Source organism: Pelmatolapia mariae, linkage group LG16_19 (assembly GCF_036321145.2).
Source record: "Pelmatolapia mariae isolate MD_Pm_ZW linkage group LG16_19, Pm_UMD_F_2, whole genome shotgun sequence".
NCBI classification, from domain to species: Eukaryota; Metazoa; Chordata; class Actinopteri; order Cichliformes; family Cichlidae; genus Pelmatolapia; species Pelmatolapia mariae.
The window spans coordinates 15,021,460-15,035,416 of record NC_086241.1 but is presented as its reverse complement, the minus strand read 5'-3'; the positions used below and the strand labels follow the sequence as shown (position 1 = coordinate 15,035,416).

General features: G+C 39.6%; 1 protein-coding gene across 7 annotated transcripts in view; it reads right to left on the bottom strand.

Moving 5' to 3' along the window:
- Window positions 1-13,878, bottom strand: part of LOC134644297 (plakophilin-4-like) — an 85,800-nt gene extending 71,922 nt beyond the window's left edge. For 3 of the 7 annotated variants that reach the window (XM_063497199.1, XM_063497198.1, XM_063497203.1), the window contains exon 1: window positions 13,729-13,877. The gene's annotated coding sequence lies outside the window, so the exon portion shown is untranslated. Of the gene's footprint in view, window positions 1-13,728 lie in introns of all 7 variants that reach the window. The other 4 variants (XM_063497196.1, XM_063497197.1, XM_063497200.1 and 1 more) reach the window with 3 other exon arrangements.
- Window positions 13,879-13,957: the final 79 nt, after the last annotated feature.

Below are 13,957 nucleotides of genomic sequence, written 5' to 3'. Positions count from 1 at the left end.
TAGTTACTGTGAAACTAAGTGTTAAGCAGTCATGTTATACTTTTACTTAAAATTTCCAGAGAAAAAGTACCCCAAGCACAAGAGTACTTAGGCCACTTTTGTGCCTACACTTGACTTATGATGTCTCATTACACATAATGGCGTGTCGCTATTATTGCAGTATAATGCTGCTGCTGCTGCTTCTGCTGGCACTTTGATTCACACTTCAAATGAGGAAGTGTTTCATCAATGACAGTAGCTCATTTGAAAAGAGGGATGGAAAATGCCTTTCATTTAATGACACTTATAAATACTGCCATCTGCAAGCATTGATAACACCACTTTCAGTATTTTTTTTTCTATATTTTTAGAACTACAATAATTAGAGATTTTGTTGAAATAACATTGTAAAATTTTGAGACCATCATCATCCACCCATAATAAGTCCAAATTTCATGAATCCTAATGGTGGAATTATCTGCTTTCGCCCCAAGTTCTCTATTGATGGAAAACTATTAGAAAAGACACACTGTTACCATGAAGTTATTTAGTTACTTAACTTTCCTTTGCTTCCATTTTGAAAAGAATAGAAAGGTTTAGGTTAAACATAAAAGCTACTTTTTGCAGCTCCCTTGTCACAAGAGGTTGCCGCAGTGGGTAGCTCTACTTTTACACCACATGACCTTCCTGACGCCACCCCAAAGGGAATTTGTGTCTCAGGCTGGGATCAAAGCAGCAACCTTTCACTTGCTACTACACTATGGACCCACAGTTTAAACATAACTTATTTCCAAAAACATTATCAAGAACTCTGATGTGCCAAAAAACACAAGCCGTAATAACTGCAAGTCCTTTAATTGCACACAAAAGTATTGACAGACATCACCAATTACCAATATCTGCTAGAGTTTAAGAATTATAGTGAGTGAATGAACAATGGACATCAAACATGATTCTTCAGGCAATTTAGAAATGTCGTCATTTAAAAGATAATGGTACTGACCTTAATTAAGAATGATTAAAGGAGCTAGGAAATGTATCTGTGACAGTGACCAGAGCCATTTTCTGGTTATCATAATAGCTCTTCTGCTTTGGGATGTAAAAGATAATCCTTTTATATTGACACAAACTACTTCCCTTTTCATTTTAATAGACAATCTCCAGGCTCCAAAGATATTCTGGTCTTCTGGCTTTAAACGTCGCTTAAAATAATTGTTCAGTGAACACAGTAAGCTTCAATAATTATAAAATACTCACACTGAAAGACTGAATTTAGTGAGACTGACTTCTGAACTCTGGTAAACCAGGAAAAACAACAACAACAAAAAAAACTCCAACTGTTGTTTGCTGGGAAGTATGAACTTAAAGGGGGATGTGCATAGATAAATTAAAGATGCGCAATGTATTTTCTGATAACTGATTTGCATCAGCACTGCCTACTCAATGCCTTACGCTTCAGAGTTGACAGGCAGGGGTCATGAAACAATGTGCTGCTGTCCATTCAAATTTGAGTCTTGCCACTATTAACTCCACAAATATACATACAAAACATAAAGAAATGAAGCAAGTGCTTTCAAAATGAAACAAGCAAATGTTCTGTTAATGTTATTGAAACAGTTAAAAGAATGTTTAAGCACAAAGACCCACTATTACATGGTACTTCCTTTTTTCCCCTATTGTGATCAATTAAAAATGTACACTATATTTTAACTCCAATCATGTCATTTACAAGTACCATGGTCTGATCTAAATATATCATGTCATAGCATACCATAAAAATTAGTTGTGTTTGTGTACATCATAACAAGATAGAAAGTGAAAGGTATCTGAAAGTTATATAAACTCCAAGATTAGCCCAGCACGTACCTTTAGTCTGCACTTTTTTCAAACAGAGATCAAGAGACAGAATAGAGATAGCATACATTAAGTATTACAAGTACACATTTTGCCATATTTCTATGCAAGCTAGAAACAGCCCAGTAGCAATAATTCATTTTTTAAGCAGTTATGGGGTTCTACAATAACCTGCAAGCAAATCTGGTATTTACCACAAGCTGTGAATTACAGGTTGGAAAGTGTCTGTTGACAGATTGATGTGTTCTGCACATGAGTACTTTTTTTTAAACTAAAATGTTTACATTCTGATGTGGCAGGTTACTGTACAGAAATCAGATCAGGCAGAGAGGAAAAAAAAGTCAGCACCAACTTAGGTTGAATATTTCAGTGACTACTGCCAATAACTGCTGGAGGGAAGGTGGGTGAAAATGGTGCCCAACAACCTGTTTTATTGTGTCACGAAGAAGCTATTCAACATTACTGACAGGATTTTTGATCTCCATTCACATTTAATTGAAGGAAAAGAATAATACCTTTCAAATTAAATGCACTCTGATAGCAAAACAAGGTTCGAATAAATAAATAACTGAAATAATTGAAGCTAGCAAATCATCAGCCTAGTCCATCACAGATCTGCATCGGTTTACATGTTGCACAGAAACTGACAAGATAATGCAGGAAAAGATACTTTGGATGTATTGTAAAAGTTGTCATCACATGATTTCCCTGGCAGAGCGGCTCCAGCTTGATTGTCTACAATGCTTTCTGCATTGCCTGCAGCACATGCAGCACACGCCACATCACAGCTGAGCAGATGGTGTTGCAGAGTCAAGTGGTGTCTTCACAGTGATTTGCTAACATGTTTGTGAAACACATTGCTGGAAGGCTACTCATCAATGACCCCATCATTTTTCTCTTCAACAAAAACTTTCTTTCAACAAAAGATTTCATGTATATACTACAGTGAGAAACTCCAACAAACAAAATGTAGGCGAGAGAGTATATATTTGTGTGACAATAATGAGAGTGGGTCTGAAATTTTGATATATCTAAATTGATCACAGGGTATCGATGAAAAGTAAATATAGATATATTTTAATGCAATTTTCCTTAGCACAATAAAAGGAAACTAAACTTTAATGTTACAGTCTTCTTACACTGTTCTAATGCCTTTTTCTACTGTAAGGACATTCAAAATTTAACTATCATTTCAGATACTGCTCTGACTGGCAGTCATCATTGAATTTAGGGGGATTTTTGGAGTCTTTTACTCACTACCACAGACAGTATGGAAGATGGACATTGTGTCGTGCTCTGGAAAGTGACAGGAATTTATAGTTCTTTTTCTAACTTCGCTTAGTTTTTAACTATAGGAATCGCCTTGGCTTGACCAACTACGGAAGCTCCAGTGACACCACGTCTGTCCATGACTGACCTTGTCACGCTGTGCTCAGGGCTCCGCCTTCTTATTCTAACATGATGAACCGGCTCACGCTGCTACTAGCTTGGATTTGATGGCAGCTAGTGCTAGTTATGAACGGGCTAATGTGTTATGACAGGCCGGGTGTAGCTTAGTCTTACCCCTTTCTGTTAGCCATGGCTATGGCTCTTACCTCCACCAAAGGGCCAGAATCAAAGGCTAAAGAGGTTGTATCCCGCTGATTCCCCGCATCATGCAGTGCCACCGTCTCGGGCAGGGACCCTCATCTGATATTTATCATTTGTATGGGAAAGGAGGTTGAGAGTAACAGTGAAGAACAGTCAGGACCACTGCCTGCGAGCTGCTACTGCAACGAGTGATATCCAGGAAGAGTCTCTGCTCTTGCCCCCCATCATTTGAGGGCCTCCTCGATCAAAACATGGGCGAGTCCGGTGTAGATGGCATGGAGTTGATGCTCCAACCTCCTCAAACTAGAGGACATGGAGGACTTCACCTTCTACGCCCAGGAGTCAATAATCTCATCCTTCGTCCTCCAGGGGAGCAGTCCAAGGTTGTGGGCGTGTAATGGGCTGCACTCAGGTAAGAGAGCCTTATGGCTAAACCTGTCAGGCTTGAGTGATGCTGAAGTCATGGAAGCAGCCTATGACCCAACCAAAAGTCTCTTTGGCCTTTGTGCATTTTTATAGGTTGGATGTTGCACAGTCATCTCTGGGTCAGGCAGTGCTGGAATCTAATGCATCAGGGTCCAACCTTAGATCTTGAGCAGTGCTGGAGCTTAGCTGTGCTGGATTGGGCTGCATCTCCCCGCAGTGAAAACACCAAGCGAAGTTACCAAAAAAAAAAAAAGGGGGGGGGGGGGTACTTAACATAACCTCTGGCTCCTTGAAAACAGAGTGATTTGTTTCACCAACACTTCCCTCCTTGCTTGGGCACAAAGAAATCTGCTTACAATGAGTAACGAAGGGCTGGTTGGCCATGTTTGAATAAGGAGGCGGATCGCTGAGCATGGCTCGACAAGGTCTGTTATGGACAGACATGGTGTCATTGGAGCTTCCGTAGTTGATCACAACAAGGTGATTCCCATAGTGAAACATCTCACTCTGTTTTTCCAAGAACCAAGGATTACGTTGGGTAACCCAATGTTGCTTACTGTAGGTACGCTGTAAGGTACATAAACATCATGTTAACACCAATTAATCAACGTAGTTTCCTCCTTCACATTTCCTGATACTACTTCTGACACCATTTTTCAAATTGTTTAAAAAAAGATTGACACAAAGAGCGAAACCCTTAATAGCAGCTAGTGTTTTGGCAATAAAACTGCAGTGCAGCCATACCACACACAAGCATAACTCCTGGCAACAGCACTGGGTACTTGCATAGGCCTGTACATAGAGTCAGCCCAGAAGTATGAATTAAGCTTAAACTCAATGCAAAGGTCTCATAAAGCTGCACTGTTTTTAACATCACCAGGGGGCGGTATCTGTGGTTGCAAAAAGACTTCTGGTCCTGTGCAAGTCTATATGAAAACTTTCGTGCTCAGTTTAGAGCCTCAGTCACTCATTTTGAGTCATACTGAATAAAAAAAATAATCATTTCATTTCGTGAAGTATGTTCATACTAGGTTTCGAAAAGGAGGATTATCCATTATAATTATATCTCGATCACACAGCCAGGGCAACAATATGCAAAGCACTACAGCTCAAGACAGAATTACCTTGCTTAAATAAATGTCAGTTCATCCAACCACCACCAGATAACATTTTAAAACAATGATTGAGTTCTGATGCATGTCCATATTTTAATGTCTAACCATGGGACATTTTAAAAATTCACTGCCGTAAATGGGCAATTTTGGAACTTAAAGAGATCTAAACAACAAGGTGACTGTCACAAACTATAATATCCCTGTGAACAACTGAATCGAATAGAGGGATTCTTTTGGATTGCACGATATTAGTAACCTAGCCATGTAGATTGAATTGAAAGAACAACTCACATCGCACAGACTAATAAAATGAAATTCCTAATTTCTTTTCTGTAATGATTCAGGGAGAACACGTATTACTTTGAAGTATGTATGGTTTTACTCGAGGCCTTCTCAGGCTGCAGGTGTGTGTTCATCATATCACATAGCTATACTCTTGCAATGCTTTCAGATGGCCAGTGCGTGACATAAAAAACAAGCCATGTCTCATCCCAGTGGTAACATAAGATGCTCCCCTTCTTGTGTGATGCAGTTTTTTTCCCATCATTTTGGGGCTTTTGTTGGAAACAACAGGAAATCTCAAATTATCTCTGAACACCTGGGAATGACTTCTATCCAAAACTTAAAGGGCTTGGCATTGTTCAGGGTTACTGGTGCAAGCAACGGAAAGTGCACTTCAGGTGCCAAAAAAACTGTTCTTGCTGAGACGTGAATGAAACCTTTAACGGGTTGACTGCATTTGTAAGCTGGTAGCATAGGTGTGACAGTTTCTCTAGTACAGCATGAGCAATTTGCAGATATTAACCAGAAACTTTTGTGTTTGTTTTCTTTGAAGCTAAGAAATTCTAGGGCATCTCTCTTCTCCTTGGCGCACATAATCTGACTAAGCTGTGTGCTAGGAAAAGAAGAAATCTTTAGAGCCGTGTGTAGTTCATTTAAGTTAAATCAGAGGGTGCACCCTTGGCTTAAGGCGTCAGGTATGCCCACTTTGATGTTGTCACTATATCAGGTTGCTCTGACAGAAAAAAAAGAAAGAAAAGATACAATATGGGCTTTGATATCATATAGCCAACATCTGCCTTTCAACTCCGTGGCCAAACACAAAATTGGGAACTATAAAATGTCATTTTAAATGTCATGTGCTGCCTTGAACTGTATTTATTTGTTTATTTCGAGTGTCAACAACTCCCCTTTTCAGAGGTAATTTGACTTTGTTGCAGTCTTCTAAATGCCTTGACATTTAGGAAGTGAATCTTTTTATGGAAACAGGTGAGGCAGACAAATCCTGCAGATAGTTTAGTTTTCAGTTGTACCCTGTGAGCATGTATAACCCTTGTGGTCACTAAAACGACATTGGGGAGCGACCTTCACCTTTTGACTAAATACAGCCACCAGGAGCACTCACATACCACTTTGGGATGACATCTGATGCCACAAACAAGCAATTTTAGCTTAAAAAGGAGTAACCAAGAGGTACATAGCCAAAATGTATGTTTGTAACTTAAGTACTATCATGTCTTTAATATATGATTTTAAAAGTTTGAGAAATTACATAAACAATTAAGTTACAAACTAAAAATGTCAGACCATTACAGTTTCCACTTTATGCAGGTAGGGTCTGCTGGTTCAATTTCAATACTCGTCCAGTACTGTAAACCTTTAAATAAGAGCTTAGACTACATAGCATGTTGAATTATTAAAAGCGGTACGGCAACTGGCTCAAAAGCCAACGTCTTTCTAGCATTTGAAATTTTTTTACGACTACACAAAGTTGTTTTTTGGGGGGGGGGGGGGGGGGGGGGGGGGCTGCTTGTTATGTTAAGCACCTCACTGAGATGGACTTTCACATCACTCCTCCTTTCATGATTTGCGAAGTGATAGCTTTTGCCTGGGGTGATAATGTGAGTAGCACTCTGAAATATTCAACAAGGTATTATGTGCCCGGTTGAGGTAATTCTGCAGCCAGATAGGCTTAAAGAGATTGGATTGTTCGAGCAATGAGCTTGGAGAAAGATTCCAGTAGTAAGGCCGCATGTGGAGCAAGCGACAGTGAGAGGAAAAGCTCTGCCTCTCCGCTTAACTGTCCACATACACACTAATGTGGGGCCGCCTTTCCAGACTCAGCATGTCGGGCCAATGGAGGGCTGTTTTACTGGACCGAAGTCTATTGTGAACCTAATCTCTAGAAGCGCTGACAAGCTTTGTGTTCTGTATTATCTTTAGCTGTCCGGGATCCAACCAAAGCATGAAATCTGGCGCTCTTTCCATCTACATATCCAGTTAGATCAACAATCAGCTAGCAGCCGCGCATGTCAAGGCTTATCCACGCATGCCAAAACAAAACTGAATGAACCACATACATGAATTATAGCTCTCTAATTATTATTATTTTGTGCACAATATGAGTAAAAACTGACAGGACACCTTGAAATACTTTTCCATATCAACACTGTTATCTTCACATATTTTTGGAGAATAGGAATGCATATTTTTTTTATATTGAGTGATAAAAAAAAAGGAACGGCTACAACAACTCCACACTGGAAAATCCCTTTTTTCCTACATGTGGTTTGTTCTCAAAGAAGAAAGTAGGGAGTAGAGAGATCTACTGCCTCTGGATAAAACCACGTAGATGTGGGATAGAAAGTTGCTGGGTTAATTTGATGGGAAAAATAAATAAATTATGTGTCAAAGGATGCATAAAAGCCATTCTTTGGTTGATTGCCACTGCCACAATGAACTATTATTATCATCCCACACTGGCACAGTAGCTGAGGAAACTTCACAAGCAGAGAGAAAAAAAAAATAAATCAAAATCTGAACATCAATCACACTTTTGAAGACTCTACATCTAGTGAAAGTGTTTTAAACGTAACGTAAACACTAACAGTCAATCATAACTTTGACTTTGTAAACTAAAAATCATCGAATGTTATGAATACACCAATATTATACTAAATGTTAGTAAGGGAGTAAATACGACAAAAAATGCACACCGCTATTCAGTAAAAACTTTTCCTCAAGAGTGCTTGACTGAATTATACATAACGGATGCTGACCTTCTCTTGACTGGCTATGTGAAGACGTTCATACTTCAGTACTTTATTTGAATACAGGCATGCAGACATAAGGAAAAATAACCATTTTGTTTCCAGGCACATGGGCTACAAGACAGTGAATGGAAACATTTTCTCCGTCTTAAAATGGAGTGTGTGTGTGTGTGTGTGTGTGTGTGTGTGTGTGTGTGTGTGTGTGTGTGTGTGTGTGTGTGTGTGTGTGGGGCTGCTTTTTGATCGTAGTAGAAAAAAAGCAAATCTGACATGCAACATAGGGGTTAAGGATTACGCCTTGATGTTGGGCCAGAATTAAGGGGTGAAAAAAATACAAGGAGTAGAGGCTTGCCAAAGGGCACTAAACTATTCAGCCGTTGTCATGATCCATTAAAAAAAAAGTCACCATGAAGACTGGGTCAAACAATGACACCAACGCACAAACAATCCTTTGCGAGCCTGGCTGTGCTTTGTCTACTTCAGAGTATGGTTTTTCCTAATGAAAAACAACCACAGAACAGATAGTTATGAAAATGCATTATAAATTTGCACTGCAAGAGTGATAAACAGTGGGAAGCATGACAAATGAAAATGACGCCTAACTGGCTGTAGGTTGGACCGGCTAAAACCTCTCTCCGTGTGCCTGAAGCAGTGTCACTGCTTAGAGCAAAGAAAAAAAAACTGCAACAAATAAACAAACAGAAGGAGACTGACTCTACAAACCAAAATCGTACTGTTTCAAATCTACAGTAAACCTCCTTCAATGGTTGTCAGCTGTGTGGCAGTGTGTGACTAGTGCAGTAATGTGAACCACGAGGAGAGTAACCTAGAGAGCCCTCCTTTATGTGTGTGCGTTTGTCTTTGACAGTGAATGTGTGTGTTATTAGTTGCCATATGCATTTTCACTGTTGAAATAAACTTGCACTATTGTCACATTGGTGATGCATGCAGATAACCTTTCTAAGCAGTATGGCAAAAAAAAGAGACTTGAAGCATGGCTCCTAGCATCTTTGCATGAGACTTGACCTTTAGTGGATATCCATCATAACAAAATGAATGACTGCTTCTGCAGCCTTTTATCTTTCCCTGCGTTGGTTTTACCAAGACTTAAACAGACACAAGGGAACTACAATAACAACAGCAAAAAAAACAAAACAAAAAAACTATTCTCCTTGGAATGATTTTCAACGAACTTGGGTTTTAGGGGCATTTAGTTCAAGTTATTAAGTATGCCAAGTTATTAAGTACGCCAAGGACTGAGCGAAGGCCTTTATGTTGCTTGAGATAATCTTTACTCTTGGGAATTCCAACACAAATGTGAATGAAATGCACATGGTTGGTCGGTTCCCTTTTCCCCCTTAACTGCTTATCCAATTCAGGGTCATAGAGAGGCTGGAGCCTATCCCAGCTGTCATAGTGCTAAAGGCAAGATACACGCAGAAAGATCACCAGTCTATCACAGGGCTAACAAACAAATATCCCATTTCAAAAAAAAAAAAAAATTAAGTCAAGATCACACAAGATAATAGCCATGTGTCTCATTGTATGGTTTTAAACTTGTGTAATTGGCTTAGCATTGGTAAAACTAGAGAGATTTATACCTCAACATTAAATCTACACTTTAAGCATGTCATAACAACAAACTATTCTGAAGCCCTACACCAAAAATCTGTGCTAAGTCCCCCTCAACCCTCAAGATTCACTGCATAAGTATAACTCAAGGATTATACTTCAGGTTACGCTACAGTGTTTAAGAAAAGTCTGCAATTACAGCATAGTGACATGAGATTTATACTTCTGTGTTGGGAATTGAGAATCGGTTCCTAGTTTAATTCCTTGGAATTGTTAGTCTGTTTGCCTAGTGATTCCGCTTATCGGTTCCACTTTCAGTTGATTTACTGATTTTGTCCAAAACTATGACAGTACAATGGTAAAGTGCAAACTGCATCCACAACAGAAACAACTGCATTATACTGCTAAGACAACTTCGGGTCTTTGCAAGCGCCTGCACAGACAGCATGTTAACACTAAGCTAGCCAAGAACCCAGAGTGATGTTAAAGCTGAGTGATTGTCGACCCCAGCACAGCAGCCAGACTATTAACTTTCTACTTGCCTCCAACCTCTGTTTCTACTGGTTCAAGTGGAATCACTGCGTTGATCACTTTGAAGTCTCTTTGTGCTGGTTTTTACCTTGGCTTTGTGTTGTCAACTTTCTGTTCATATCCAAATATTAAGAGAAACATCAACCTCCAACATGGTGACTTTTAAAGAAGAGCCAGTAAGAACCCAATAACAATCGACAAGGAATCAGCACAGATATGTGATATTTTATCAATACAAGAACACCAAATATCAGTATTTTACAAAATAAATTATAGTACTCTGGGAATACGATGAACAAGAGCACTCGTCTCACGCACCAGTAATGTTAATGTTAGCTGAACAACTTAGCTCAACTGTAAATCCAACACTGGACACACTTTGCTTTGGTGATTTATCATATTTAATTGTTGTATCAGAATCAGACTGCATTTATTTGAGAACTAGGCTCCATTCAATCACAGATGGCAACATTTATGGCAGATAAATTGACAGTATTGTTTATGCTTGACAGTTTCATTTTGCACCATAATAACTTAAGTGAGATAACTTTATCTTACTGGATAAAACAGATGCTGACAAAGCTTAATTTTAAGGACATAATTTGCAGTTGGAAAAAATGACAAAGTATCATGAGTGAAGTATTGTAATAATAACATATCGTGGGGTGCCAGGTGAGTCCCACCTCTACTAATTCAGCACACTATTGCAGGGAGTTTCCTTGCAGAATCCACCGCATTGTACACACACACACACACACACACACACACACACACACACACACACACAAAAAAAAAATAAAAGTAACATAAAGGCTTCTTTACCAAAAAAGTTGGGTTACTATGTAAAATGTCTTTGTATCAACCTTTGATATGTTGCTGCTGGGATATTTTCATTCAAAGAAAGTGAAGATTTAGGTAATAATAAATATTTGCATTCTATTTTTTCTATACTTTTACACAGCCAACCTAATTTTTTGCTAGGATGGTTCCTACTTCTGCACTAATAAAAATAACATTTAAGTTGCCCAGCAAAACGAACAGTCAGCAAAGACGAAGACAATAAAAAGAAAAAGGTCATTGCCCTGGAAGAAGCTAAATGCTGTGAAATAAGTAACGCATTCACACAAGAGGCCAATATCATACTCAGTTGTCAACACACACACCACAACGGACACAACATACGGGTATTTGTTGTTACAATATTTAATGGTCCACTCACAGTGAACGAGCAGTTGGTGACCTTGCTGCAGAATTGCATTGTGAAGTTGTTGCTTTGGTTTGCTTGTGGTGAAGTTTCTGAAGCAATAGCGCAGGTGTCCACCATCAAATTACATTCATTCATGGCTTCAGCACAAATCGAATTCTGCTATTAAAATCTAAGATGGTTCGTGGTGCAGCTGATATCAAAGTGAGGGAAAAGTCGATTACTGCGGTAAGGAATCTAACGGTTTAGATGAACAAAGGCATCATCTAAGGTAACTCCCAATTTTAGTGCATTTAGCTTGACTTGTGAGTGACTGGCTATTAATAAAGATAATCATGTCAAAATTTAGCTAACCCTACATTTTGCTTTCTGGATTGATATCCCCAGGCAAAACGTTCAGGTTGCCTGCCATGTGAGAAAACTGCTCTGGTAAGTTTTAAGTCTACATAGCCATAGCCAGTGATGGTGCTAGTGAATTACAACTACTCCCGCAAGTCATCTGTGGGGGTACTTGTCCATCCATTTTAACCACTTGTGCAATTCAGAGTTGGGGGGAGAGCTGGAGCCAATGCCAGCTGTCATAGGTTGAGAAGTGGGGTAGACCATGGACAGGTCACCAGTCCATCACAGGGCTAACACAGAGAGACAGACTATTTAGAGACTCTCATTAACCTAATGTCCATGTTTTGGACTGTGGACGCAGGTACTTTTAAAAGCAAGCTATGACAATTAAGAACAATTAACAATAGAAAATATACATATAAAAGTAAATGTGTTTTTCTTTTTTTCCCTTTACTATTCATCTTCTATACAGACTTTCTAAAATCCTTCTCATTTCTTAGTGCAGCCACTCATTGCTGTTTCACATTAGAATCACTCATTTCTCTTTTTACTAATGTGCGGCACATCCCAGCTTGAGTATTTTGACCTTGGCGAAGTTAAAGCTTCATTTTAAAGATTCTGGGAATCCAGAGTTTCCCGCCTTCAACTCTAAAACCCTTTGTCTGCTTACATTTACACCTACACGGTTTCACCCCCACCTCTGTGGGTCTGCACTCACTGGTTTCCCTCTCCTTTTTTCATTTTGTGTACACAGACAGACAGACAAGCAAACACACACACGTAGCTTATATATTCTCTTGCACTTCTTAAGTGTTTATACTTGAGGCTTGTGTCTGTTTTGCTTGTATAGTATTGGCTACAGATTTCCTTTTTAATAACAAAGTAATCACTTCATGATGTGATTTCTTTGGAGATAGAAACCTAGAGCTTATATAATTACGATTATATTTGATTGCTGCCAATTTTTTATTTTTCATTTTGTTATCTTAATTATAAATTATATCCCGAGTCATTTGTTTGACTGACATTGTGATTTCATGAGACTGTTGTGAATATGGTGGTTTTCCCCTATGAATTAATGCTACTGATAAAGAAGACAAATATAAGCCGTTAAAAACTAATACAAAGAGTTGTTTTTGACAAGAACACTAAAGTGTTTTTGTAACACCTAAAGATACAAATGTGCCTCTACTGCAAAGTGTAACAGTACCTGAGTATTCCTTCTACCACTGCCCATATGATACCCTAAAGAGCAAGCACTCAGTTTGTAACCAGTAAAAAACCTTCAAAGACAGCAGTTTGGTGAGGTTCGCATGAACAAGGTGGCCTGGAAAGGAATCAAATCCCCGGTCTGAATTACTGTTTCAGTCTACCCCTGCCACAAAGATAGGTTGTTCTTGCACGGTGCAAAACGATGACAACGTACTGTCACGGTTACCGTTAAAAAAGAAACGACCCTCGTTAAAATGCAAAATAGAGTCATTAAATATGGCGTAGTTTGAACGTAGCTAGTTCAACCTGAGGGTAAAAGGTAAGCCAATCTAATAGGAGCAGAGTTTGGATCTCCGCCCCTGGGCGACCTCGCATTCCAGAGATTCCCACACTCTAAGCTCACCTGCCTTTTCCTGCACTACTTAGCAACACGTTTTCAAGGGCATTGCCACACTAAAGTGAGTTTTTCTACAAGAGGAAAACTAACCCCGGAGCAGTTTCCGTGCATTTACATTAGCCGGCCAAGTTTTCACCCCAACGGTTAGGCATGGCATCAAAAACAGCGCGTGAGGGTCCCTCAAAGGTGTGCGTTGTTTGCGATGATTTGGTCACAAGAAACAGATTAGGGTAGTATTAGATTCTTCCCCGCTGAGAGGAAGCCAAAAGAAGCTTGTCTTATGCCGCATGCACAGACGGAAAAAAAAGCAACCACTCTCTTTTCACTTTCCGACTTCAAGTAAGCAGCCCATACCCTCCTGCCTGCTCTGCGCACAGATGCTTTCATTTCGCCCTGCGTTTTCACTCCAATTATTTAGCAGTTTGCAAAGAAAAGAAAAGAGAAACATTTCCATACCTTGGGAGGATTGTAGTTGCGCTGGCTGAGCTGCGGCTTGGATCTACATTGGAACGTGTAACTTCATCTGTAAAGTCCTGCCTTTTAGTCCCATGCATGTGGAAGAATGAAACTCGCGTCCACACTCGAGTGAAGAAGACGACCCCTCGGCTGCTCCTCGCCTCCAACAGCAGTCCCAGGCAATGCGAGCGTGCATGACGTCAGCGGGAATGTGGGAAACCGATGTGCA